The sequence below is a fragment of the Bos indicus x Bos taurus genome, chromosome 15 (assembly GCF_003369695.1).
Source record: "Bos indicus x Bos taurus breed Angus x Brahman F1 hybrid chromosome 15, Bos_hybrid_MaternalHap_v2.0, whole genome shotgun sequence".
NCBI classification, from domain to species: Eukaryota; Metazoa; Chordata; class Mammalia; order Artiodactyla; family Bovidae; genus Bos; species Bos indicus x Bos taurus.
Genome location: NC_040090.1, coordinates 43,709,239 through 43,737,077, shown reverse-complemented (window position 1 = coordinate 43,737,077; position 27,839 = coordinate 43,709,239). Strand labels below are relative to the sequence as shown.

The following is a 27,839-nucleotide window of genomic DNA, read 5'->3' as shown; positions in this document are numbered from 1 at the left end:
GAAGCCATCGCCTGTGGATGATCTGAATCTGCGGAATGCCCCAGTTTGAAAAAAGAGCTTTGAAAATCAGTTCTCCAAGTCACCAGGTCCTCCCTGTCTAAAATGGTGAACTGTTTTGAGTTATCAAGCTAGACCCAACTCCCAGAGAATAATTTATAAACTGGAAGAAACTGCCTCCGCCCAATCCAGCTGCCTCCTCTCCTCCCCCGAAAGAAAAATGAACAACTTAATTTTACAGCTCCAAGGGAAAGAGCGAGAGTGGTGTTGAGGGCTGTGGGTGGGCGTGAGAGCTGTAGGAACTAGCTCCTATCTGGAGGGAGATATGAGGAGGTGGAGGGAGATGACTGGACAGGAGGAGATAAGCCCTGCCTGGGGCTGTGCCCCCGCAGCCCGTGCCAGCCTCAGCCCTGCCACCCTGCATCTAAAGAGTCTGGTCTCAGCCTTTAAAATCATTTTCTAGTTTAAGTCAGAGACCTTAGGAATGACTGACAGCCCCTAGGAGTAAGTCTCCTCACAGAAGACCATCTGGATATATGGAGTCTGGCAAACCTGGTTGTGGGTCTGGTCTCAGGCGCTCACTAGCCACAGGACCCTTGGAAGGTTATCTAGCCTCTCAGCCTGCTTTCTCATCTGCTCAATGGGGACACTGATACTCGAGTCATAAGGTGGTAAGGAATAAACTCAATCATGTGTGATATATTTAGCACCTGTGACTCCCTGACAACCACCACTCACTACTATTCATCAAATGGCTCAAACACCATCAGACCAAACTGAAGAGAATATAATTGAGGACCACTAGTACTAGCTTCGGAGAGGGCAGTGGCACCCCACTCCAGTACTCTTGCCTGGAAAATCCCATGGACGGAGGAGCCTGGTAGGCTGCAGTCCATGGGGTCGCGAAGAGTCGGACACAACTGAGCGACTTCACTTTCGCTTTTCACTTTCATGCATTGGAGAAGGAAATAGCAACCCACTCCAGTGTTTTTGCCTGGAGAATCCCAGGGACGGGAGAGCCTGGGCTGCCGTCTATGGGGTCGCACAGAGTCGGACACTACTGAAGCGACTTAGCAGCAGCAGCAGCAGCAGCACTAGCATCCCAAGTCAAACAATTATATACACTTTACAATTAGAGGCCATGGGCTTTCAATACAGAAGATCTGGTTTCAAATCCACTTCCTAGCTGTGTAGCCTTGGACAACTAACTCCACTTCTGAGTTTTAAGTTCCCATATGAAATGTGGGGAACCTCACATGAAGAAGTTTGGATGATGAGCTGAAAACATCCATGGTACAAAGTAGTTTTGTGAATGAACTAGAAAGGCTGATTTAGAAGGACTCCCATAAGTTTGAGTCTGAGTTTCCAGAAACTGGAGTGTAGTATTTTGCTGGATACCCTTCTCTTTCTGCCAGAGAAGAAAGTCAGGATTAGTTAAGCCAGAGGATCCTGGGTAATAGCCCTTGTTAGCCTTCCTTGTCAATCACTACCCAGTTGTTGCCTTTTGGGAGTTTGGTATGAAATATAAATAAATGAACTACTCAGAAATATGAAAGGTTTCTGCATTTTCTGGGAAGAAACAAGACATGATGCTTTAGTTTCTAAGAATAGCCTTGAAGCAATTTGGTCTTTGCCAACGAGTCCCTTATTTGTGGTTCTGCCTATGTGACTTCATGAGTCACAAAGCAATTCCCTCTCCCTGCCTCTGGCTGTTACAAATTACAGCTCAGAGTCTCAGACTGCCAGCACTGGTAATGGGCTCTTGGGCCCATAACATCTGGGAGACCAGTTCAAGGTTTATGTAGAGGCCCTGAGTAGTCCTCAAAATAAGAGATGAGCTCCTGGCCCAAGAGTTACCAGTATACTCACGTGTGGGACTCCCACACCTCTGTTGTTCCTTGGCCTCATCACCTGCGAAATGGCATCAAAGAGTGTGACCAGGCAGCGTATAAAAGATGGGACCTCACTGGTGGTCCAGTGGCTAAGACTCCACGTTTCCAATACAGGCGCGCAAGTTCGATCCCTGGTCAGGGAACTCGATTCCACATGCTGTAACTAAGAGTTCACATGTCACAACTAAAGAACCCTCGTGGTGTAACTAAGACATGGCCCAGCCAAATAAATAAATATAAGAGGGAGTTCTAGAAAAACTGAAGGAAAGCTGGAAGAGACAATGAGCAAAACCTTCTCTCAAAGCAGAATGAGGAAATGGCAGCCCTCAACCCCACCCTCAAGGCTCACAGACACATTTCAAGGCAAATGCAATCTAAAAACCAAACCCTCTTGTCATTTCCACTGCCAAACCCCTATTCAAACTCACCATCTCTCAGGTTAACCACCCCAAGGGGCCATGAGGGCAGGGTCCAGTTTCCTCACCAGTGAAAGATGGGGAGGTCTTCACCCCATCCACTCACGGAGCTGCTGGAAAGACTTAAAGCCCCCAGGTCTGCACCTCACACACAGAAGACCCTCAGGCATGGTTACTTGGATCCGACATCTGAGATGAGGCAGGAGGCAGCCAGGGCCAAAGCGGTGGGAAATCCTCACACACTGCATCTCTGCAGAGCCCAGCACAGGCAGAACACCTGCCTTACAGGTGATGTCTGCAGATGTCATCTTCTCACCTGGCCCAGGGAGGCCCGGCTTTCCATCTACCAGGGCATGAGACACTAACTTGAACCTAACCCTGGGGCAACTCCCAAGGTTGGGAAGGGGCCGAAAGGGCCCCCTTGTAATTTCCTTCCAGCCAGGGGTCCCCAGCCTTCCCTCCGTCACCTCCCCAGGTTGAGCACGCACCGCTTCCTGGGGCAGCCTGCCCACCCTTGTCTCCGCTGACAGGAAGACAGCCTCAGTGAGATGACTTCTCTTGGTCCCTCTCCAGCAAGATTGATGCTGTCTCTCCAACCGCTTCTCCCCGCGATTGGTCTTAGCCCTTGAGATCACCCACAGGAAGTCAAAGCCCTTTCCATGCAGGTTGAACCCACATGTGCAGTCTTCTTACACATGCGCTCTAGAGCCCCTACTGGAAAGGCTAATGAAAACACATCCAAGAGAGGTACTTGAAAGCCCACCCAAGTCCCTAGCCTGCAGCAGGGCCTGGACACTGCCCTCTGTCTACACTGGCCCAGGTGGGGAGCTCAGGAAAGAGACTCCAGGCCCATCGGAGGCCCTGGTCTTCTGTGCTGCTCCTCTTCTGAGAGTCCAAGGCCATGTGGTCTTGCCCATGCATCCCCAGCCCTCTCCTCACTGTCTTTTAATAGTGAGTTGACTCCACTGCTCTGGCTTGAAATGACCTCACACATTCCCATTTCCTCACCTCAGTCCATTTCCTTGTGGAATCACTCACACTAACAGATCCCAGGATGACCTAGGTCAACCCCCCCAACCCCACCCCCATGAGTCAGAGAGCTATATGCTGACCAGTCAAAGTGCCAGGAAGTCTAGAGGGTATGGTGACTCTCTTGCTCTCCCTCTGTATCTACTCTACAAGAAGCAAGGACTTTGAGGGTAGGTGGTGATTCCAGAACTTGATCATCTCACTTTCCTGCAAGGCAAGTATAAGTTTGCCATGTGTGGTTACTGTACGTATACGCATGTGTTCATGCTAATATATGCATATATATTAGTATGTGCATAAATGTTTATATATGCATGTATGTGTATTGTGTATATGTGTGTATGTATACATGGGTGCACACAAACACATACAAATTTAAAAATTTTTCCATAATGATTTCTGGCCAGTGCCCCCCATCTCTGCTTGTACTGCTAAGCCCATCTGTATGAACCTCTAGGAGAAGCAAAGCCTTTGAGGCAGGCAAAACTTGGGCCTGGGCATGAGGAGACTGAGCCTCATCAGAATGCAACAACTGCACTGCTCAGCTGCTCACCCAGTGCCAGACCCTGTTCCAGATCTTTTACATCCATGATTTCATTTATCCATCCCTGTTTGACAAAAGAGAAGGAGATTCCGAGGGGCAAGCAACCCCCTTCATATGCCAAGTACTGAATGGGCATGCTGTAAAGGAGCTCAGTTCTACCTCACTTCCAAATCCACGCTCTTAGTCACCAACTGACATGAGCCATGATGATGGAAATGTTAATAATACAACCTGCCTTTTCTGAAGTCGCTGTATAAATTAAACAGGGTGAGTTCTGTAGTCTCTGAAGTTCTTTCAGGCTCCGAGAGCCTGCAAATGTCACACGGGGTGTGGCTTCTTAAGTTATGGTGCAACCAAACAATAACGTATTAGGCAGTCCTTTAAAACTAATATTTATGAAGACATTTAATCCTTGGGGAAAATGCTTATGCCCTAAATCATGGTGAAAAGAGCAGGATACAGATTAAGGTGCTCAACGATTCCAACTCCTTAGAGTAATATCCAGAGGAGAAAGGAATCAAGCCAAACATGATCCCTGGCCATGTTGTGTGTGTGTGTGTGTGATGGTATTTCGGTTGATTTATTTGTAGCTCTATACTTTTCTGTATTTCCCAGATTCCCCACTGGAAGCACATACAGCTTTTATAACTCCCTCCTATATATGCATCCCAAGTCCTGGAGTCTTCTCTCCCTGGCTAGACTATCTTCATCTCATGTATCTTCCCTTCCTCTGGCCAATCCAACTCCAGTCATACTAGCAGTGCCGTTTTTCTCCAGAAAACAAAGAGCCTTCCTGTAAGAAGTCCTGACACTGCTAATTTAATGAAGGGGCTTATATTGCAACAGGTGAGGGACAAGGTCCCCTAGGTTGCATTCCTCTCACACTTCTGCTCTCTGGATCACAGACCTTCAAGTCCAGTGAGGCAGGCCCTTCCAAAGAGCCATGCTGGGGTAGGGGGAAAACAGTACCTCTGACAGTCTCAGCTGTGTCCACAGACCCCTGACCAGCCACACCCCACAAGACAGACACCTGCTTTCCTGCTTACAGTCCGTGTGCTCAGTCACTCAGTCGTATCCGACTCTTTGTGACCCTATGGACTGTAGTCCACCAGGCTCCTTTATCCATGGGATTCTCCAAGTAAGAATACTGGAGTGGGTTGCCATTTCCTTCTCCAGGAGAACTTCTCGACCGAGGGATCGAACCAGTGTTTGTTAGGTCTCCTGCATTAGCAGGTGGGTTCTTTACCATTAGTGCCACCTGAGAAGCCCTAGGTTGCAGTCCAGGAGCTGACAAAACAACACACATCTCACCACATACAGCGAGTCCATTTCACCAACAAAAACTCAGCAGCCTGTTCTGCATATGCTCTGAGTCACCTTCATCACACACTGGCTGCCTGGGAGGACTGTGAAGTGCAAATTCCAGTTTTCAGGAGTCTTCTGCTGCTACTGCTGCTGCTAAGTCACTTCAGTCGTGTCCAACTCTGTGTGGCCCCATAGATGGCAGCCTACCAGGCTCCTCCATCCATGGGATTTTCCAGGCAAGAGTACTGGAGTGGGGTGCCATTGCTTTCTCCATTTCAGGAGTCTGCTGCTGCTGCTGCTGCTGCTAAGTCACTTCAGTCATGTCCTACTCTGTGCGACCCCATAGACGACAGCCCACCAGGCTCCCCCTTCCCTGGGATTCTCCAGACAAGAACACTGGAGTGGGTTGCCATTTCCTTCTCCAATGCATGAAAGTGAAAAGTGAAAGTGAAGTCGCTCAGTCATGTCTGACCCTCAGCGACCCCATGGACTGCAGCCCACCAGGCTCCTCCGTCCATGGGATTTTCCAGGCAGGAGTACTGGAGTGGGGTGCCCAGCCTTTCTCAAAACTAATGGTGGGAGGTACCTGCTGCTGCTAAGTCGCTTCAGTCGTGTCCGACTCTGTGTGACCCCATAGACGAAGCCCACCAGGCTCCCCTGTCCCTGAGATTCTCCAGGCAAGAACACTGGAGTGGGTTGCCATTTCCTTCTCCAATGCATGAAAGTGAAAAGCAAAAGGGAAGTCACTCAGTCGTGTCTGACTCTTAGCAACCCCATGGACTGCAGCCTATCAGGCTCTGCCAGCCATGGGATTTTCCAGGCAAGAGTACTGGAGTAGGGTGCTATTGCCTTCTCCATTTCAGGAGTCTAGCCTTTCTCAAAACTAATGGTGGGAGGTACCTAGGATATGCAAATTCATAAACGCAGAAAGTAGAAGGGTGGTTACCGGGGGCTGGGGAAAGAGGGAAACGGGAGTTATGGTTTAATGGGGACAGAGCTTCAATTTGAGATGATGAAAAAGTTTTAGAGGTAGAAGGTGGTGATCATTGTACAACCATGTGAAGCCACGGAATTCTAACATTTAAAAATGGCCACAGTGGCAAATTTTGTCATGTATATTCTCCCACAATAAAAAAATAAAATCCATTAAAAAACAAACAACTATCACCACCTTCTAGTAGGAGCTGCCCAAGGCCAGAGTACAGAATCTGTGGCCTAATTAACAACGAACCTTTTTTAAAAAATATTTTTGAGTTAAAATGTAATAAAATAAACAGTGAAAGAATCCTGTTGTTTTCTATTTGGCTCAGTGGCATAATTTCTTGTTGTTGTTGTTGTTGTTTTTGTAAGTCATGTAGACAGCTTTCAGTCTTCCTTCCAAACCTCATTTGACTCCAGGAAGCCTTTGGAAGTTCAGCCCTGCCAAATTCCAAAATTTATCTCTTATTCTGCCTTCCCTGGGGACACCATCACCACTGTCACCCCCTGCCCCTTCAGCACCTGTAAAATCGGCATCAACATCTCAGAGAAGGCTGGGTGAGGGCTCCCTGGTCTTAGCTCCCAGAGCCCACCATCCCTTGCCTGGGGAGAACACTCCTGTGTTCTAACAGGACCTGGACAGAACAGTCAGCAGACTTCGTTCCTTGAAAGCAGGGAGCATTCTTCCCTGCAGCACACAGATTCCCTAAAGACTCCCTGAGGGCCCATCTAGATCAGTTCAGATCTGGTGGACATGCCATCGGGCCCAAATGAGGGGAGACAATGGCTATGCAACTAGATGAGACTTCTGTCTCTCAAAGTCAGAGCTTTACACATTTTTCATTGACTAACATCAATTTCAGGGACACTGGGTATGAATCCTTGTCATGTTAGCAGAATCTTGCTGCAAGGCAAAGAAGCTTGCCAATTTGAAAAAAACAGTATGTCTGACATACCATATACCATCCTTACTGTTCTTAAGCAAAGCACACGGATGTGAACTAATCCCTACCCCACTAACTCCTAATCTTTCTTCAAGGCTCTTTTCCTCTAGACACTCCCCACCTCCCTAACCCTGACCCCTTCCCCAAATGGAATGGATCCCTTCCACAGCACCTGTACTTGGAGCAGTCACAGTAAGTCTTTCTGTGCTGAACTTAATTTTTCACTTCCCTACTCCCAGTTCCCAGCACAAGACCCTTCCTATACAGTATGTGCAAAATGAATGAACAATGTTCAATCCTTGGGAACATAATAATTGTTGACATTTAATGATCATCTATAAAGTTTTAGGCAATATGGTAAAGCTTTCTATGTATTAAAGAAGTTAATCATTGTAAGAAGTCAAGGCATCATGAGACACTATTTATTATCCCCACTTTTCAAAGAAGTAGAAAAGTTTGCAACTTGGCAAAGTCACATAGCCAGAAGTACAGAAGCTATGCCTTGAAGTCCTATAGCCCGAGTTCAGAGCCCACATCCATGACCACCATCCCATACTGCTCCCACACAAAATGCATGGAGGGATCCAAGTTCTGCCTCACACACCGTATCAGGGACACAGTCTCTGGTCTAGACTTTGGTTCATGATACTCCCCTCTTTCATCAAACTCCAAATGCCAGGATCTCTCGTAATGAGATCTCGATGCAGTTTCGGATAACAGTGATGAATACAATAAAATGTCAGCTGAGGAGTGACTTTCTACCCTGGGTGGGTGTGGCAGAGATAGGCCAGCTGATCACCAGATATATTTCTCCTTCCTCCTGGGCCCTTCCTTGCAGCTGTGTGAGCCCACATGACCAGTTCAAGGTGATGGAAGGTGAGCAGAAGTGATGCACACAACTTCTAGGACCAACCCATGAGAACCTCTCATGGCGATCCTCCGGGCTCTTTCCACCTCTGTCAGGGTACAGCAGCCTTGGAAATCACATGCGCAAGATGGCAAGGCCACAGGAGGAGGAGCTAGGCCCCCTGATGCCCACTGGGAGGAAAGCCCTCTACACCAAGAACATTTGGACCTCACATAAGTGAGAAATAAACCTAAGCATGTGAAGACGCTGAGAATCAAGGCTATATCTATTAGGCAGGAAGTATCAACGAATCCAGTAGGTAAACCATAGTATAGTGGGTATGTCAAATTTAGCCTGGGTTAGAAAGAACCCTCTCCCAGTAAGAAGGTTGATCACATGGGCATTAACGTCCCTCTTGTCACCAACACTATTTTAGGCTGACTTCCAAACAACGATTTCTGGCATTTTCTATCTTCCCTTTCATTAGGCTCTCTATACCCTGGAAAAGTCACTTGACCCGCCCAGAAATACGGCTGACCGCCCCTCACCTAAGCACCTCTCCCCACACATATATACCCTATGGTGAGAATCCACATCCTTCCCTGTAATAAGACTCGAGATTGGGATGGATAGGCTAGTCATTTCCCTGGTTTCAACAACCCTGAGCCCTCAGGTCCTGAGTGCCTAGAAGCCCATGTGGTGCAGTCGAAAGAATGTGGACTTCTGAGTCCTCCAGCACTCCCTTGAGCCGGTCACAAACATCTGTGAGAACCGGATGAAGGTGCCTCTCACAGGGTGGGCTTGGGTGTGCTTATTTAGCATCACTCCAGCCCACTGCCCAGGGACAACTCCCACCACCCAGAGGGAGCCCAAGCCAAACTGCAGCAGAAACTGGGGCATGTTCACATAGATGGTAAGGGCGATCATCTCCCTTTAATCTACCTTAAGCTGAGATGGGACAGTTAAAGTATATTTTCCACCAAGTCTTTGCCTAGCACACCATTAAAGTCATTTCCCAGGTGAGCCTCTGTGCCTGGACAGGTGAGTTCAGCCCTCAGGAAATGCAACCCTAGTAATTAGTCTGGAGAATAGAGAAGAATGCTAGGGAGGAGGCACAGAAGTCATGGAAAAGTGAACTTGAAAAGGATTTCTCAACAACACCTGCTCGCTCACACACACCGTACCCAGGAGCCCAGGAAGACCGCAGAGCAGTCCCGGCTCTGGAAGCTCGAAGCCCAACCATGTCTTATGAAGTCTTTCTTCCAAAGGCCCCTGCCAAGTGACCACATTTTTCAAACCAAATAGAGAAAAAAGAATTCATCATCTGAAAAAATTTTTTTGTTCTTTTTTTGAGGTGTGAATTATCAGTGTGAAGTCAGTCTCCAAAATGTGCACAAATTCAACGCAAGTTGATCTATACTTGCTCTTATTGGACAAAACAAAATGGTACCCTCCCCTCTTCCCTTCACAGCCTAGGTTCCTTCTGTAGTAGAGTCTAGCCTGGTAATATCCACTTCCTCACCTCATTCACCCTCAAATCTTCCAGAATCTCATTCCCACTCATACACATAGCCCACTCCAGGCATCACACCCAAGGTCAACATCAACTCTGTCACTAAATCCAACTGTCACCTATCGGACCTTATCTTGCTCATGGTCTCTCCCATCTTCAGTCTATTGCAGACACATCTCTCTCTGAATGTTCCTGAAATCTCCCAAGGTTCTGATCTTTACCACCCCTCTCATTCTCAACACTCCCACAGATACAGCACACTTTACATCCTGATGACCCACTGTGAACCTCGAGCTGCTTTCCAGGGTTGTATTCAACTGCCAGTTACACACTCCCCCTGACTATCTTACAGAGACCTCACATGTGGTCAGTTTTCCTTCTGCCCTCACCTCCCTGCATCCCCATCCTCAGTGAATGGCATCATCTGCACTCAGACTCTCACACCAAACCTCTGGAGTCACTTTCTCTGTTCCCTTTCCCTCATCTTGAGGAGCCAGCCAGTCACCTGAACTCTCAGAAACTCCTCATAAACACCTTTCCTGCTTGCTCCCTCCAATCCACCAGCCTCTCTCTTGAGTTGCTGCCAGAGAGATCGTTCCACCAGAAATGCACACTTGGTCAGGTCCTGTTCCTATTTCAAATCCTTCATCAGCTCCTTGACTGTCTTCAGGGTGAGAACCAAACCTCTTAGCAGAGCAAGACAAAAGCCCCCTTCATGCTTTGTCCCTTGCCTCTCCAGCCTGTCTCCTCACCATGTCCCCGTCCCCTCCGAGTCCAGACTTACTGAGCCATCTGCAGCTTCCTGACAAACTGAAATCTTTCAGGCTACCCTCCTTTCACCTTTGCTTATGCTGGTCGCTCCATCCAGAAAGTTTATCCAGACTCTGTTCACTTGGTAAAAACCCAGTTGGCTTTAGGACTGAAACATTAAAGGCAGCAGAATGTTGGAGGGGTCCCAGGGTGGATTCTGGAGTCAAGCAGACTTATTGTAAACCTGCCCCATCACTTACTATGTGTGTGAGCCTGGATGAGTCACCTAACTTCTTTGAACCTCAGTTTCCTCATCCATAAAATGGAGATAATAACAGTCCTGATCCCACTGCATTACATGAGGATGAAACTCAGTGACGCCAGGCTAGGCAGTATCCTTGGCTGCACTGTTCTTTGAAGTCTTCCCTTGGCTTCCCCACACCTTGTTTTCCCACGCTGTGCTGCATGGAGGTTCCAGTGATCATTGCAAACAGACTATTGCGTGAACTGCTTTTGGGTCTGCCTGCCTCAATGGACTGTGAACTGTCTGATGCCAGAGATTGCACATCTAGGGCCAGGCACCTGTGCCTCTGGCAATAGTAGACGCTCAGTAACCACTTCTTGTTGGAAAAACCCAATCAAGAGCAGCCACAACATTTAGGTAACATGGTGACATGAATTGTGACAGCCCTTTCTCTCTAACCACCACCAGAATTATCATGGAAGCCTCCTAACTAGCCTCCACTCCCCATCTTCCCCTTTCCATCTGACCAGCACCACCCTGCTCTGCTCATAAAGCTCTCAGTGCTTCCTATACCCCACTGTGTAAGTCCCAACTCCCCTGATGGTCTCATCAGCCTACTCCATGCAGCTCCCATTTCCTCATTAGGCTCAGTTCCCAAAGGTATTAGGGCTCCGCTGTGGCTGCATCAGACAGGCTGGGCTATTTGATGCTTCACATCCAGTCTCGGTCTTCTTCCTCCCACCCCTGCTCAAATCTTACCCATCATCTGAAGCAAAGTCAGGCCCCATAGTACTAATAGAATGCTATCATCACAGTCCATTCAAGGAATCAATTTTAAATAATGATTATAGGTAAGAGTTACACAGAGATGGGCAGCAAGATGTGTGGACACAGAGATGGGAGATGGAATGACCCCTGTGTGGCCTGGAGAGAGGCCCACAGTAGAAGTGGTGCCAGAGCTGGATCTTGAGGGATGGGCTGGAGCTTTCAGGAACAAAAGCTTCCCCATCCCATACTGACTTTTCTTTCCCAAGTTGTTGTTCAGTCGCCAAGTTGTGTCTGGCTCTTTGTGACTGCAGCACGCCAGACTTCCCTGTCCCTCACCATCTCCCAGAGTTTGCCCAAGTTCATGACCATTGCATTGGTGATGTCATCCAATCATCTCATCCTCTTCTCCTTCTGCCTTCTATCTTTCCCAGCATCAGGGTCTTTTCCAATGAGTCAGCTCATCACATGGCCAAAGTACTGGAGCGTCAGTCTTTGCAAAGACTAATGTCAAAGTACTGGAGTGTCAGTCTTTCCAAAGAGCGTTTGGGGTTGATTACCTTTAAGATTGATTGGTTTGATCTCCTTGCTTTCCAAGGGACTCTCAAGAGTCTTCTCCAACACCACAGTTCAAAAGCATCAATTTTTTGACACTCTGCCTTCTTTATTTTCCAGATCTCACATCCGTACAGGACTACTAGAAAGACCACATAGCTTTGACTATATGGACCTTTGTCAGCAAAGTGATGTCTTTGCTTTTTAACACACTATCTAGGTTTGTCATAGCTTTCTTTTTCATGCATTCTTCTAATTTCCAGACTCTCTGCCAGAGGTCACCAAAACTAGTTGCATACCAGAAGATTTATCAGGCAGTATCCCAAAATACAGCTTCCTGGGCCCACTCCCATACACATACAGGTCCAAGGGGAAACCTGCTAGGCACTCTGGACATCAGGGGAACAAGCTCTGTCTCCCTAGCTTCTGGGCAACTACCATTCAGTAATTTCTGGAGAAAGACAGTTACAACCTTGAACCCAACAGCTTTGTGCATTAATCTTGTCTAGACAATTAATGTATAACTTAACGTTATAGCTTTTACATTATATAGGAAAAGGCCAATGTCTTTTGTTTCTTTTCTATTTCCCAGAGTATTCAGCTCAGTTCTAAGTATGCCACTGACTTTCAATTAATATTTAAGCAAATAATTCAACTTTTTGTATTATGTCCCTTTGGACTAATTTATCCATTAATGAATTGTCTACTGATTTTTATCTTTTTAACTTTGGTGCCAGTGTGGTGTCTGCTCCTAGTAGGTAATTAGTACATTTTGTTGAATGAATATTTACTAGTAAAAATTTATTTCGGGAGGAATGGAACAGCTCACACTATACCCACCATCTTTAGAGTTCACTCAAAGGGCTTCTAACATTTCCATTTGAGTTATAGACCTTTAATTTCAGGATTAATTTCCTGATCTGCCATTACATTTGCTTTGTTGTTTATATTGTCATTAATGTTATTAGCAATATAAATAATACCTCCCTAGATCTTGACGGTCGGGCGGCCTCTGAGCAGGTGTGCCTGGGGCAGGGGAGGGGGTGCTTGCCTGTTTCTTCCACTGAGGTGTCCACCCAGCTGGCAGTTCAGCTGGCCACGCCAATTACCTCAGTCTCCACACAAGGGCCTGTGAACTACAGTCAGCCTTTACGAGCAGGTGTGTGCACCTGCCAGGGCAGGTGAGCCCTGCCTGAGTCAGAAAGGCCTAATGGGTTGTTCAAAACCTACTTGTCAACATACTTGGGAAGCTGGGACCTGAGATGTAAAGGTGAAAAGCCCTGTGCTGTAGAGAAGCAGGCTGACAAAACACAGATGCCCAACGGGAGGCTCCTGGAAGACGTATCCAAGCATGGGATGCTCAGCCAAGGGAGCAGTTGCGGGGGGAGGGCAGTGGGCTGGGCAAGCTGGGGAAGCCAGCAGGATGGGCTGCACGCTGCTTGTGCTGGGCCCACGTTCCCACGCCTTGCTGCTGTCACTGCTCTTTGTTGGTGTGTTGTGCTTATCTGAATCCCTGGAAATAGGACTCACAGTCTTGAGTGGGGGAATTTCTGGATGTGGATCAAAGTTCTTCTGACCCTCCCTCTAGACCCAACCCGGGAGATAGGAGATCTGTACATCCCTTTGTACCCAGGACCAAAGGGATCTTTCCTGGAGTGTGTGCTGGGCTGTGGAGAGTACTCGGGCCACTCAGCCTGGGAGCTGCTCACTTCTCTTGGCTTCTGCTGGAAAACTGGATGGTTTTCTTGCTGGTAGTGTATTTGTTCCCGCATTCATCCCACAGACACTGGCTACCCTGTGCCAGGCAATGTGCTAAATGAACACAGCTTAACAGTCCTGAGATGCAGCGTCTGGGAAGTGAGCAGATCAGACAATGACAGGTCAAGATAGCCCCGAGCAGTGCTGTCTCCCCTTCTCCAGACCTGCCCAAGGGGCTCTGTGCCCACATTCAATGCGCCCTCACCAGGGGGCAGTTCAGACCTCTGAGCAGAAGAGAGAGAGAAAGTTTGGGCCACGTCTTTACTGTGCAGAGGAACTAAAGTCGCCTATGAACTATTTTTACAAAAGCTCTTTAAAACCATTCAGGGTTTCAGACAGCAAATGCAGAAAGGCCTCTCTGATAAGACAGGGTGGAACCAGTCCCTAAAATACACTCAACTGCTGACCCCACTTCTGAGGAGATGATTAGCTTGGTAAGTTGTGCTGCACTGCTGGTAGCTGCCAAGAGGCTGATGTGGAGGGCGACACGGGCCTGTGTGAGGGGCGCAGAGCTCTGAGGGAGGGACAGCCGGCTCTCCAGGTGACGCTCAGAGGCCACATTTCTGTGAGCTCAGAGATGTTGGCATAAGCACTCCAGGACCAGTGACTGCCAGCTTGGTCATTGTCCACTCAGTGAGTTAAAACACCCCTCTCTGACTCACACTCCACCAGAGAGCTGCCCCAGAAAGGACAGCAGAAGGTGTGACCGAGCTGGTGAATTTTCTGTTAACGTTCAGGAGACAGTCTCCCACCATTTTGACATAATAAACTTGGTTGGCTGAATGAAGATGCTGGACTCTTCTCTCGGTGTTTGGGCTTATGTTCTGAAAAACATATTCACTAAAGCAGCCATCGTCCCAGAAAGGATTTTCTCTTTTCTTATAAAAAAATGAAACACAGGAGGTCACAAAAGATGGACTGTGATCTGAGACTGGGAAGCTGTGGACCCCAGATTGCTGTCTGGGTTTTTGCTTTCCTCCCCTCCCAGAAGGGTACATCAGGCTCAAAGATCTGCTTCCGGAATGGATTTGCTGGGGGCAGACATCAGCAAGGACCTCATCAGAGAGGAGACAGATAAGAGTTCCTGGAAGGCTCTCTCTCTTCCCCACGACCCTTCCCACTCGAAAGGGTTGGAATTTTTAAAAGCATCTGGCTCACTCTCATGGCAAATGATCCATTTCCTAGATACTCTTGCCCTGTAAATATTGTCCTTAAAAACAGCTATATATTTTCGTTGATCTTTAAGTAGCCTTCTCACCCCACACCCCTAGCTCCTACAGAATGACTGTGTGGCCGGGTTTGGAATGCAGAACAGTCCCTGGGGAGAAAGTCTGCACATGAATTCATAAGGGTGTCTGCTATCAGCTTATTTGGCAAGAGGAATCCGAGACATTTTAAATATGAACCGTCAGCATGGCCCGGCCGGCTCCGATGCCTTAGCACCATCAATAAACACCTCCACTGGTGCGTGAGACACAAAATGTGGAAAATGGGCGTAAACTGTCTGAATACGAGCTCATGCACATTTCTGCAGGGAAGGGTACTTCAGCTACCTAGATAATACATATCTGGAGAATCTTTGCTGGCTCTGACTGATGTTTCTTTCAACAGCTCTCACACAATTAGCCCTTAACGGTCTAGTTCTAAACCCCTCCTCCCCCAGCTTATCTCCCAACTGAAAGTTCCACTCCTTCTACGTCAGTTGAGAAGAAAACATGCCCATGACTCCTCCTCACTTCCAGGTACCGAATCAAGCCTTCATACCACCACATGGTTCGCTCGGCAAAGTCTCTGCCTGGAGGTCTCCTGCTCATCCCTCAACACCCAAGTCCCAGAGCCCATGCCTGGGGCCATGCTCCCCATGTGTCACTCTCCCCTCAGTTCTTTCAGGGCATTTGGTGTGTGACTCGTTATGACAGAGCTTAGACTGATGGCTGTGACTCCATACACATCAGTCCTGCCTCCAGGTCAGGCCATGAACTTCTGGGAATAAAGGAACCAGGTCTTACTCACCCTTGCACCCTCACAGCCAAGACCAGAGCCTGACACTCAGCATTCAGAAGTCCCACCATGAATGCTCGATACCTCCACCAATGCCCGGTCCACTTGGCCCAGCTCTCTTTTCTCCATGCAAAGAGAGGCCGTGTGAAATGTGGAGTGAAAAAAGATTTAAGATCAGACCCCCTGCCTCTGAACCCTGGCCTCTATGGGACGTGGGCAAGTTACTTAGCCTGTTATCTGCCTGTTTGCTCCTCAATACAACAAACAGCCATGCTCACTTCTCTCAGAGAACCATGGTGAGGAAAAACAAGGTCAAGTCTATAAACCCAGTGCCTGCTCACTGGAAAGAGTTCATGATACATTTTCTTGAGCTCAGCAGGAAGTGCTGAGACAAATGAATCTCTCTAGAAAAAAGTGAATGACTTCCGTTCTGGTTCACATGCCAGCAACACGGCGACCAGGCAGACAGCCTCTAACCCTAAGTGCACTCTGTCAAGAGCAAGGGACGGTACAGGCTGCACTTGATCCATGTCCTCAGCTTTAGAGTCTCAGAACGAGGCGAGCTTAGCAACAAAGCTGATTTTTATCTGAATCGTAAACCCACGCGAATCCACTATTGTTGAGGCTGGGCCATCAGGTCCTTCGTTTCCTGTCTTGCATTAATCTTTCACCCCAAGACCCACATAAAACAGAATACTGATGACCCAACAATGTTAAGTCCCTAAGTACAAGTCAAATAGCCCACACATGAGAGTAGTCTCAGCTGTGCTGTGATGTCACACCCAGGTTTTACTAGGCCTCAATAAACAAGGAGGTGGGAGCAGTGGGGCCCTGCTGACACCTTAGACAATCAAGCTCAGGGTCAAGGAGCGGAGTGGGAAGGGTGGTGGCTAAACCCACAGACAGGAGGCAATGTGGCGCTGGGGAAAGAGCCACTTTGTATCAGGTTTATGATTCCAAGGCTAGGAATCAGGAGACTTGGCTTGCATCTCGGATCCATCTTTAGCTTGCTTTCTGGGTCTGGTTAAGTCATGTCTCTCTGCTTCAGTTTCTTCACCCATAAAATCAGAGAAATAGATCAGATGACCTGTAGGTTCTTTTCAGCTTTCATACCCGAAGATTATCAACCTTAGAGACAGATCCATCCTCCCAACCCTGGCCTTTTTGTGTGTTAGTTGTTTGTCTGAGACATCTCTTAGCTCCCCCTGAGCAGCCTTCCACCAACACCATCACCTTTTCTACTCCAAAGTGTCTGGTCCCCTCTGACCACAGACCCTGGCCAGGGAAGATGATGATAAGCTTGGAGCCATGTTTTTACGAACACATCGACTACCCTTTGGTCAAACAACTGGACAGATGCCTTGGGGCGTCAAGATCTCTTGTATCCCAAAAAGCTCTAGTCACCTGACCTGACTTGCTCCACTGAGGATTAATCCCACTCATCTCCTATACCAACCTGAATGCCCTAGGTCCCAACATGCTTTTGAAAGGTTAGACATTTCTTCCAGGTTGCTTGGCTGGAGTCTAGGGCAACAACAGGCAGTTCTTATCTGCGCTCAGGCATATCTCAGGGTGGGGCAGAGGAGAGGTGGCAATGCCTCAGAGTCCAAGAAAAAAAAAATGCCTACAGAAACAAGCAGAGGAGGTGGCAACCTGTAGGAGAAGTCGGTGCTGATCATGAGGAGAAGCAGAGTGGCCACTGGGGACACAGGAGTCTAGAAGGCTCCTGTAAGATGCCACAACCCTCTGCGCCTCCCTCACTTCCTTAATAAGAAATCTGAGGGCAGGTGAAGTTCTGTGGCTGGCCCATGGCCACGTGGCTAAGCCGTGAACAACCAGCACCAGGTCGTGGGTCTCTGGGCCTCAGCCCGCTCTTTTTTTCCACTCGACTCTGTTGACCTCAAGATCTAATTAGGTTGCTCTAATGAGGCCAGCTGGATCCTCTGCAGATGCCAAGCAACATGACCCAAGTGTCACTCAGGGAAAGAGCAGACCCAGCAGATATTTTGATAACTGCCCCCTACCCCCACCCCATGTGTTCCTTCTCATCCCGGACATGGGCTACTGTTCTTTCTCCAGCCCTCACCAGAAAATTCTGGGGAGTCCAGAGGGAGAGTGAGAAAGGAGAGGTGGGCCTAAATACCTAAGATAACCCACAGAAATCTCTCTCTTTCCATCTAGGGGAGGTTGATGGGGAAGAAGGGCAGGAGGAAATCAAATTTAACCACTGGAAGTCTGACCTGATTAGGCAAGAGTATTCCCCATAAGCAATTAGACGGGTCACCTGAGGGTTGATGACGACAAACAAGAGGCTCTGCCTCTGGTGGTCAGATGAGTGCTGGTCAGATCATCTCAGCATCAGGAGGAGGAAGCTCCAAGCGAAAGACTCAAGGAATTAATTATTCAGTGTGGGTGACCCAGTTCCTGGAGGTGAGGCTGGGTGAGAAGAGAACTCATTGGTTTCTTATCATGGTAAGAAATGCAAATACTTCACAGGGTAGTGTTTCCTTTGCTGCCAAAGAGGATCCATTTACGGTTAAGAGTGACCTACCCCCTAAAAAAGGAAATAACCAAAGTTCACTCATTCAACAAATATTTATTGAGTTCCTCTTATGTCCTTGGTCCTTCAGAAATTTGCATATGGTTGAAGCTTAGAAGAGTAGAAAGATGAGGGAATTTATAAACAGGAGGCCTGGGCTATGGCCCAGTTCAGCCCATAGGCAGCTACATTAATGCAGGGCACGTCACAGCTTGTCTAAGTCAAATTCCTCATCTGCAAAGTGGGAGTAAATCCACCTGCCTTTTTATAAAGATGAAATGGTCCTGATGAAATGGAGTATAATGTAAACCTAGGGTGTAAACAATAATGATGTAACACTGCACCCTTTCCCTGTGGAAGTTTATAACCTAGTCATGTTTTGGAAAATAACCCAAGGTACCTATTTGGCAAACACCATATTCTCTGTAATTTGGGCAAAGTGTATGTTTCAACCTGCCAGTGGAGATGGAGCCTGCAGTCAGTCCCAGGCTGCCAGTCTGCATGCCCAGGAAGTTGCAAGAGGGGGCAGGGTAAAACTGGAAAGAGCAGGACCTACCTGGCCCTGTATCATGCTTGAACCAAAGGAATGTTTCAGGAGAGCCCTAAAACTGAGATGGGGGTGAAGACCAACTGGAAGTGTGGTCAGTCAGAAACAAACCAAAAATTCAGTTGAGCACAGTAGGAGTAAGCCAGCCAGATATTCACACGCTTCCCTCCCATATACATCTCAGACAATGATGGAATTCTCTGTCCACTGGTCGTTTGACCCTCCTCTGTGTGCCCCCTCTACATTCTGTGTGTCTCCAGGAAACAGGAGGGATTCTCAAGTCACAGCAGGCTGGCTAGTCAGGACCTCTCTGCCCAGACACTAAGAACCAGAACAACTTAGAGCAGCTTTCTCCTTGGTCCTCTCCTCATGCTGCTGCTTGGGATGTCAATGTGGACTCCCCTGCAATAACCCTAACCATAACCTAACGATTGCCATCCGCACCCATGGGTCCTCAGTGCCCACTAGGCCATGCCTGCCAGCTGCCCTTCCACAAGGCCTCCACCCTGCTCCAGGCTCACCCGTCCCCCATCCTCTCTCCACCAGGTTCTTCAGTCCCTGTCTCTGCCCCTGGTCTCACAACCCCAGTGAAACTCTTGGAGGCAGGGCCAGTTTTACTCATGTCTACCTTCCCTCTAACTCTGGGTATTCTGTAAGTTCTTTACCCTCCTGGATGAGATGGTTAGATGGCATCACCGACTCAATGGACATGAGTTTGGGTAAACTCCGGGAGTTGGTGATGGACAGGGAGGCCTGGTGTGCTGCGGTTCATGGGGTCACAAAGAGTCGGACACGACTGAGTGACTGAACTGAACTGAAATATAGATTGATGGCCCCCAAACATTCTCCAATGGCTATACACAAAAGGGAGGCAGAGGAAGGAGGGAATGTGGAGAGAAAGCTAGACTGGAAATCTAGGGCCTGCCTCCAAATTCTCCATTGGACAGCAGTTGGTTATGTAATCTTGAGAAAATATCCTCAGACCAAGCCTCAGTTTCCCTATCAAGTAATGAGGGGTTTGCTCTAAATAACCTCTTGGGTTCTCTCTAACTATAAATTTTGCTTGCAGAAACCAGACTAGCCCGGTTCACAGGCAATGTGGGTCCTGGAGCTTAACAGCCTACAGTCTGATGGCTCAGTCCTCAATCTCCACGTCTGTAAAATAAACCCCTCCCAGGTTACAAGGCCCCCACGAGACAGAAGATAGGGCTTCGTGAGCCATCAAGCCCTGAAGAAATCTCAGGACCTGACCTTGAGTCAACAGTATCACCCCCTTGCCATGTGCCCAGCCCTGGTGCTGCCCAGCTCAGACAGGAATGTTGGAGGACAGGTCCTTGCTGTCGAGGCTCCTACAGCTGATGGGGAAGATGGACAGCTGGACAAAACTCAACTCAGCTGATGACACACCTGAGGTCTGAACAAAGTACTGCAGGAGTGGCAAGGAGGAGGAGGCCCCAGCTTTGCTCGGGAGAGTGAGGGATGCTTCTCAAGAGGGAAGGTGTGTCCCAGATGTGTAGACCTGTTCCAGGAATGGTGGGACAGGAGCCAGGGCAGAGAGGAGAGGCAGATAATGAGTGTGGAAAGTGACCAGAGGTGGCCTCGAAGGCCATCGAGAGAGGGATGGGCAGACACGTCCCCGAAGAAGGTCAAAGGCAGCCTTGAAGAGGACAGAGCAGGGGGACAGAGAGTGGAGCCAGGAGAACAGTGTGGAGGCTCTTATGCAGTTCACGAGGGTAACGACACCAAACAAGTTATTACTGATGTTCACCTACAGCAAGCCTTCCGGACACTAAGCCTCCATGCACCTGCTGAATCTACAGAAAGTTGTGAACAGATTTGCTCTTCTTAGAATGGAACCCAAGCAGAGGAAGATGCTGTGATCACATTTCCAATTCTTGGACAAATGGTCTACCCTGCTCTGAAGTCACTCCCTGCAGAAGCTGCCTGGCCAGATTCTTTTCTTGGCACAGACCTGGCCCAGCAGGAGGCAGAAACATCATCAGAGCTGGGAGAGGAGTCAGGATAGCTGAGCTGCTGCTATTACTTAGGGAAAGAGGAACAGAGATTCCATCCACCCGAAGTCCACTGAGTCACACAGGTTTTTCATGTCCCCAAACACAACTCAGTCTCAATACCTGCCACCGTCCCTTCTCTGACAGCATAAGAGGGCTGTGCAGCCTTGGACATGGTAGGCAAAGACAGGCACTATTTCTCTCTTCAGAAGAGGTCCCATTCACTTGGGCTTGAAAGAAGAATGCAAGCATCCCTATCCTTCCCAAAGCCAGACCCCCAAGAGCGACTCAATGGCAGAAAAGGACTGACTGCTGTAACTTACTCGATTCTTAGGCATCGTGATGACTGAAGTCAGCTCCTCCCAGGATGATCCATGCACAGGTTGCCATCTTCCTTTAAAAACAAAGTGCGACAATGAATGTCAAGTATATTATCTTACATTACAGCTTCCAATCTTCTTCCTACCGAAAGGTCCTACATGCTGTATATTTTGCCCTGTAGTAACACTTTACCCAAGGGTTGGGACAGAGAATGTCCCAGATGGACAGTGAATGTCTCTTTGCACTCCAAGTTTTTCATGTGAAGAAAGGAATTATGTCACTTTTGTTATTATCTTTTGTCTGTCACTCTCTGGGCATCCTAAAGCTTATCACACCTCTACACAAAGGCTTGCAGAGAAAATAAGATAGATCTGGAAAAGCATGCCTTTTTTTTTTTTTTTTAATTTTGGCTGGGCTGGTCCCTGGTTGCAGTGCACAGGCTCTCTAGTTGTGGTACTTGGGTTTAGTTGCCCCACAGCATGTAGGATCTTAGCTCCTTGACTAGGAATCAAATCCACATCTCCTGCATTGGAAGGCAGATTCTTAACCATTGGACCACCAGGAAACTCCCAAGAATGCTTTGTTAGTTGCTTCAGTAGAAACAGAAAATGCCAGAATTTCTAAGATTAAGACATGAAGAAAGTAATCAAAATGGTGTAAAAACTTGGTAACAAGTCAACAATGTAAAATTTGCCATATTTCCCAAGGTAGAAGGGTCCAAAATGCTGAATAAACTAAGAAGTCATAAAAGTGGACCATCTGATCATGGCTGAGTTTCCTAAACACTATGATTTTGGCTTCCAAGTGATTTGGTTACATCCCCTTTCTTCTGCAGAAACTTCTTCTACACCTGTTTGGAAAATGAAGCCTAGAGTTACAAAAATTCTAAAGATTTACAATTCCCAGTTTCTAAGAGGTTACCTCAAAAGGGCAAAGGTTAAGACATATGTAAAAGTTGAGACCAACAAGAGGCAATCCCCACACTCCATGGACATAGGCACTCTTGGCTCAGCAAGACAGGAGGCCTAATGCCCACAAAAACACATATGTATTCTCTCTAGTACACAAGGGCTGCATTTAGAGCCTGGGATTTGGGATTCACTGTTCAAAATCCTCAGACTATCAATGAGAGAAAAGCTACTATTTACTGAACACTGGCCATGTGTGGAAGGAGGACTGTTAGAGACCAGACATGCTTTATCTCAGTGGCTCCTCACAGTCAGCAGTAAGAGGCTTGGAAAGCAGAAGGCACTTGTCAAGCCCAGGCCTGGCTCACAGGTACTCACAGTCTCTCTCCCACCACACTGAGGTGAGAGCTGTCCCACCACAGCTGTGATGGGCCCGCACACCCAATGGCAGCCACCTGGGCAGAAGTTACAGTCATCCTTGTCTTCATCTACATTATCGAGCCACACCTCTCCAGCCCCTGGCAGCTGACAAACAGGCTGGCCTACCTTGGCCACATTCTATCAGCCTGAGCTATAGGCTCTGTGCTGTCGCCTCTAGCCAGAAGTCAGGGGCAGGAGGCCTCCACTCCTCTATTCCCCTGCAGTATCTGGGTACAGGGGGTGGAGGAACAGGACACCCTGGTGCAGAATTCCACCATTCTCAAAATCAGGTTTGAGAACCATGGAATCCCCTGATGCCAGGAATGGAAGCCCTGCCCCTGTGGGATGTTGCTGAGACCAACAGTCGGAGACAGGGCCTCTTGGAGGTTTTACTTGGACTCTTTACATGGTTGGGTGGAGGTGGGCATTTTGGGACCAGTCCACAAGGGCTAACCACCAGTCAGGCCTGGGTACACGGGCCTGTGCACACACTTTGATCCAGGCACTCCAAGGGCCACCTCGTACCCTCCATATGACCAACAGTCAAACACACTTCAAGCTCCCTTTAGCACCCTTCAATCAGAAGGCCATTTTTTTCCCCTTGAGGGGCCTCAGTTTTTTCATTGGCAAAAGGAAGAACTTGACGTAATTGGTGATTTCCTCATCAAGGATCCCTTATAACTGCCCTCATCCAGAGGCCCTGATTGTTAGACAGACCTACGAAACTAGGTGATTGTTAAGAGGAGGGAGTGGGATTAACCTACAGGAAGGCATTACAACAGATGGTTAGCATGTGCTATTTCAGATAATCCTCCCAGCAACCCAGTGAGGCAGGTAACACAAACACATCACAGACGGCAGAACTGAGGGATGGCCCAGTCTCAATCTGCACCAGCCACAGCAGCCTGGGATTCATGGTGGAGCTGGCTGGAGTCCAGGCCCACACTTGCTCCCTGACACGTTTCCCTTTGTCATCAATCAGAGTGAGGAAACAATCTCTGCTCTCATATTTGCCATCATGCCAATCCCAAACAAAGAAGTATGAAGTCTCCAGGCCCCTGGGAGGGCCTGATTTAGGTGGTGCAGGAAAGGTTTCCGGTGAGCTTGAGTAGCCTCATGGATCCCGAAAGATGTGAGAGGGACTCAGGGGACCTTCCTACTTCCATAGAGTCAGAGTCCCACTGAGGAACCTCAAGAACTTGGAACAGGGCCTGGCACCCCCTAGGCAATCCCTGAGTATTTGCTGAATGGAGGAATGAAGACATCCAGAGCTTAGATGCACTGAGGGCTTGTTCAAGAACCCTTCGGTGTGAGTTAGTGTGAGACACACCAAAATCAGCTCAGAACCACACAGCCAGCCCCTTCGCAGTGTGTGCCGCACCCCAACCTCTGGGGACAAAGGATGAAGGCCAGATGCTGAGTCAGAACTGCTCTTCACCCCAAGTACCGGGGGAGCACTTGACAGAGCAAGGAGAATGTCTGAATGCAAAGGCTGCCCAGCAAAGTGGGCACAAGCTCAGACCCTGGAACCAGGTAAACCTGAATTCCCATCCCGGCTCTGTCACTTTGGTCAGGTGGCCCTAGGCGAGTCACATAATCTCTGCGAGCTTGTTTCTTATCTGAAAGTGGGGATAACATTAGCACCTACTCCACAAGGCTGTTCAGAAGATGAAATGAGATAATGCCGTAAAGGACACAGCCTGGTGTTTAGTTCAAAGTTTGCAACCAAACAACAACAATAAATGCTGGAGATGGCATCTGCATCTTGTATTGTCTGCATCAGAGGTGGCAGTTAGGAGCACCTCTGGAGTTCTCTGCTTGGGTTCAGTCCAGGCTCTCCTACTAGCTAGCTATGTGACCTTAGCAAATTGCTTTAACTCTCTGTGCCTCAGCTTCCTGGTGTATAAAATAGGGTTGATTGTAAAGATTAAACAAGTTCTATAAAATCCCATGGACGGAGGAGCCTCGTAGGCTGCAGTCCATGGGGTCGCTAAGAGTCGAACACGACTGAGCGACTTCACTTTCACTTTTCACTTTCATGCATTGGAGAAGGAAATGGCAACCCACTCCAGTGTTCTTGCCTGGAGAATCCCAGGGATGGGGGAGCCTGGTGGGCTGCCATCTATGGGGTCGCACAGCGTCGGACACAACTGAAGCGACTTAGCAGCAGCAGCATACATAAAGAGCTTAGACTAACTTTTGGTTCAAAGTAAGCACTCAATAAAAGTTCATCTTATACTTAATTATTAATATTTCTAGCATCCTTCTAGCTTTGCTCCAATAATAGATTCCATTCCATCCCTCACTCAGCAGCCTAAAAGAAAAGCATGGGGCTCAGGATAGGTTCATCAGAGTATCTTTCTTTCTTGGCCACATTCTTAGGTATAAAGTGTGTGCAGGCACTCCACACTGGGTCAATCCAATCTAAAAAATCCTGGGGAAAGCCTAATCCTCTTGGATCACATGCAGGACTGTGTGGGGTCAGGTGGGAGCTGCCTGCCGACTCAGACTAAGTAGGGGATGCTGGTCCAGGGATGCTGGACATCACCTGTTCTCTTTCTGGGGTTGAATTCTGCAGTGCCTCCTTTGAGTTTCTGTACCTCTGCTAGAACCTTCCAGTGCATTCCATTTTGCTTAAGCTCTTTCAAGTTGGGTTTCTATCACTTGAAACCCAAAGAATCCCCACTAACAGCAGCAGTCAACAATTGGCTGCTTTATCATCACTAAATTCCACCCACACTCTCACTGAGACCCAGGCAGCCAAGAAAAAGCAAACATGGGCAGCAAGGCATCTCCACAAACTGAGGTGGCAGGAGCTGCCCACAGCCCTTGGACCCACGCCCTTCCTGGGAGAGGAAGATGCTGGAACCAAAAAGAGGAATAGCCCAGCCCTGCAGCCCTGGGCTGGGAACCCAGCCTCAGATGTGGGTCCCACTTGCCGTGAGCAATAGGAAAAGGAAAGAAGAGAAAGAAAGAGACAGCTTATTTCTAGTGGCTTCACAGTGATACAGGAAAACATCCGGGCAGCTACTTGAAACAATCCCTTTAGAGGGCAAGTGAGGAAAGAAAAATTAGCTTGTCTGAGCCCTTAAATGACTTTTGCTGATAGAATTGCATCTAACTTTCACGCAGCCCTAGGATCTGGATGCTCATGCAATCCATTTTCCAGGTGAGGAAGCTGAGGCTTAGAGAGATCAGTAACTCGCTGGCTGAGGTCACACTAGTAGCGCCTGCTGCGTGGGGTACCCCTCATGCTGCCTCCTCAGCACTCTCTGATCCCTGAGCCTGAGGCCTCCTCTTCCTCCAGGCTCATCTGCTGCCACTCACACCTGTGTTCAGACCCAGCCAAGGGATACAGGATACACCGCAGCCCCCCTATCTACAACCAGCATCCACCCCATCCAGAGACAAACCCCCAGGCACTGACAGAACAGGCAGCATATTGGCTCTTTCCTTCTCTGAGCATCAATTATTTCAGTCTCCAAGAGTTCCAGTGTGATGGTAACAAGACAGCATGTATCCATGGGCTTTAAACAGGATATGCATGTCAGAATCCCAGAAAGATTTTTTTTGCGGGGGGAGTTGCTTTTTTCTGTCACTTTTCTCACGAGATTCTGACTCCACAGGTACAGCTACAGGGCCTGACACACAGCATGGGCTGAACAATATTCGTAAAGACTTTGTCTCATGTTCTTGCCACCTCCTGGGCCAGCACCCAAAGGGAATCTATTCCTGTACCTCCAGGCCTTCTAGCAGCACCCTCTTAGTTCCCTCCAGGGAAAGATGCTCCACCTCCACATGTGTTTTAAAGAGTTTTAGAGAAACCAAAGCAAAAACCAAACCCTGTCCTGGTAGCAAAAACAAAGAATCAGAACGCACGGGTCACCTCCTTCACCTCCTGCAGCATTAGCCGCGGGGTGAACACTAGAACCAGCACGCACAGCAGTCTTCTTCCACAGGTCCCTGGAGCTCAATGCCAAGGTCTACACAGACGTAAACTAAATAACCAGTTGGCATGAGGACTATGCAGACACAAACATCAGCTGGTACCAAAGGAGACTCAGCTGGAGAAGGAAGTGGCAGCTTCCAAAGTTTGCTGGAGAAAAACTGAAAACCATGATCTAAGATGATGTGAAAACCATCCTGACTACAATAATGTCAAGAAGAGCAGCAGCCTTGTCAGGGCCCCAGTTGCACCCACGGGTATTGGGTAGTTCAGTAAGCCATTCCTGAGGGCCCTCACCCACTGTCCCTCGCAGGACACACACTTCACAACACCACAGGCCGCCCAAAACTTGCTTGCCAGCTACCGGCTTTCCTGTTTGCTTTCCAGCAGCTGGGTTTAGGCAGTGGCTGCCCAGTCATGGGGGATTAGCCAGGCATGTATTTCCCTTACTTTTCTTATTCTTTTCAAAGTTTATTTTCTGCTATTTAAAAATAAATACATTAATTAAAAGGAGTGGACTGATTTGCCCTCAAGGGATGAATTGGTTTCCCTCCTCCCTGACTGGGTGCAATAAGGCACCATGCCCTGCCTGGTATTGGAATGGTATGCAGTATACTGGCAGGGACCTGTAGACAAGCTGGATCAGCTAGACATCTGAAAGGGGATGGAACGCTTGAGTGGGTCCTATTTCCTGCCCTCCTGGTTCCCATCAAATCAGCCAGGAAGAATCATTTAATAAACATTTGCTAAGTTTTCTGGCTAAGACTGTGAAAAATACCAAAAAGCAGGAGACTAGGGGTCTGAACTTGGGAAGCAGGGACAGCTGGCACTTGGGCTTGGAAGTGAGCCTCACTGAATGCATATCCTGAGACCTTGGGGCAATGATGTCTACCTTATAAAGCTAGGGTGTAGACTAAATAAAATGTGCTAAGTGTGCTAAGTCCCTTTAGTCGTGTCCGACTCTGTGCGACCCCATAGATGGCAGCCCACCAGGCTCCTGCGTCCCTGGGATCCTCAAGGCAAGAACACTGGAGTGGGTTGCCATTTCCTTCTCCAATGCATGAAAGTGAAAAGTGAAAGTGAAGTCGCTCATTCGTGTCCAACTCTTAGTGACCCCATGGACTGTAGTCTACCAGGCTCCTCCATCCATGGGATTTTCCAGGCAAGAGTACTGGAGTGGGGTGTCATTGCCTTCTCCGAGATTAAATAAAATAATACATGTCAAATAGTTAACAAAAGCTGCCGTGTATCAGCCGTTTACTATGAGCCAGGAATCGTGTGCTAAGTGCTTTGTGTCGATTATTTCACCAGATTCTTACAACTCGCCTGTGAGACAGGCACATCCTCAAGTTCAGATGAGGAAACTTAGAGAAATCAAAGCATCTACCCCAAATGACACAGTTCATAAGAATCATAGCTAGAACACACACCCAGACCCACCAGACTTCAAAGTCCCAGTCTCTGCTCTGCTGCCTGTTGACAAGTGTTCAAAACACATTACATAACATGTAAATGCCAAACTGGGGGCTGCTGGCTCTCCACCCAGGAGGCATATAGAAAAAAGAGGGGGAGTTTTGGCTGACAGAGTTTAGGAAACCTTTCTGAAGT

At 48.3% G+C, this 27,839-nt stretch overlaps 1 protein-coding gene across 12 annotated transcripts in view; it reads right to left on the bottom strand.

The window, feature by feature from the left end:
• LOC113905683 (F-actin-monooxygenase MICAL2) overlaps positions 1 to 27,839 on the bottom strand; it is a 244,589-nt gene that overhangs the window by 194,408 nt on the left and 22,342 nt on the right. For all 12 annotated transcript variants that reach the window (XM_027563290.1, XM_027563291.1, XM_027563293.1 and 9 more), the window contains exon 2: positions 20,960 to 21,030. The gene's annotated coding sequence lies outside the window, so the exon portion shown is untranslated. The remainder of the gene's footprint in view (positions 1 to 20,959; positions 21,031 to 27,839) is intronic.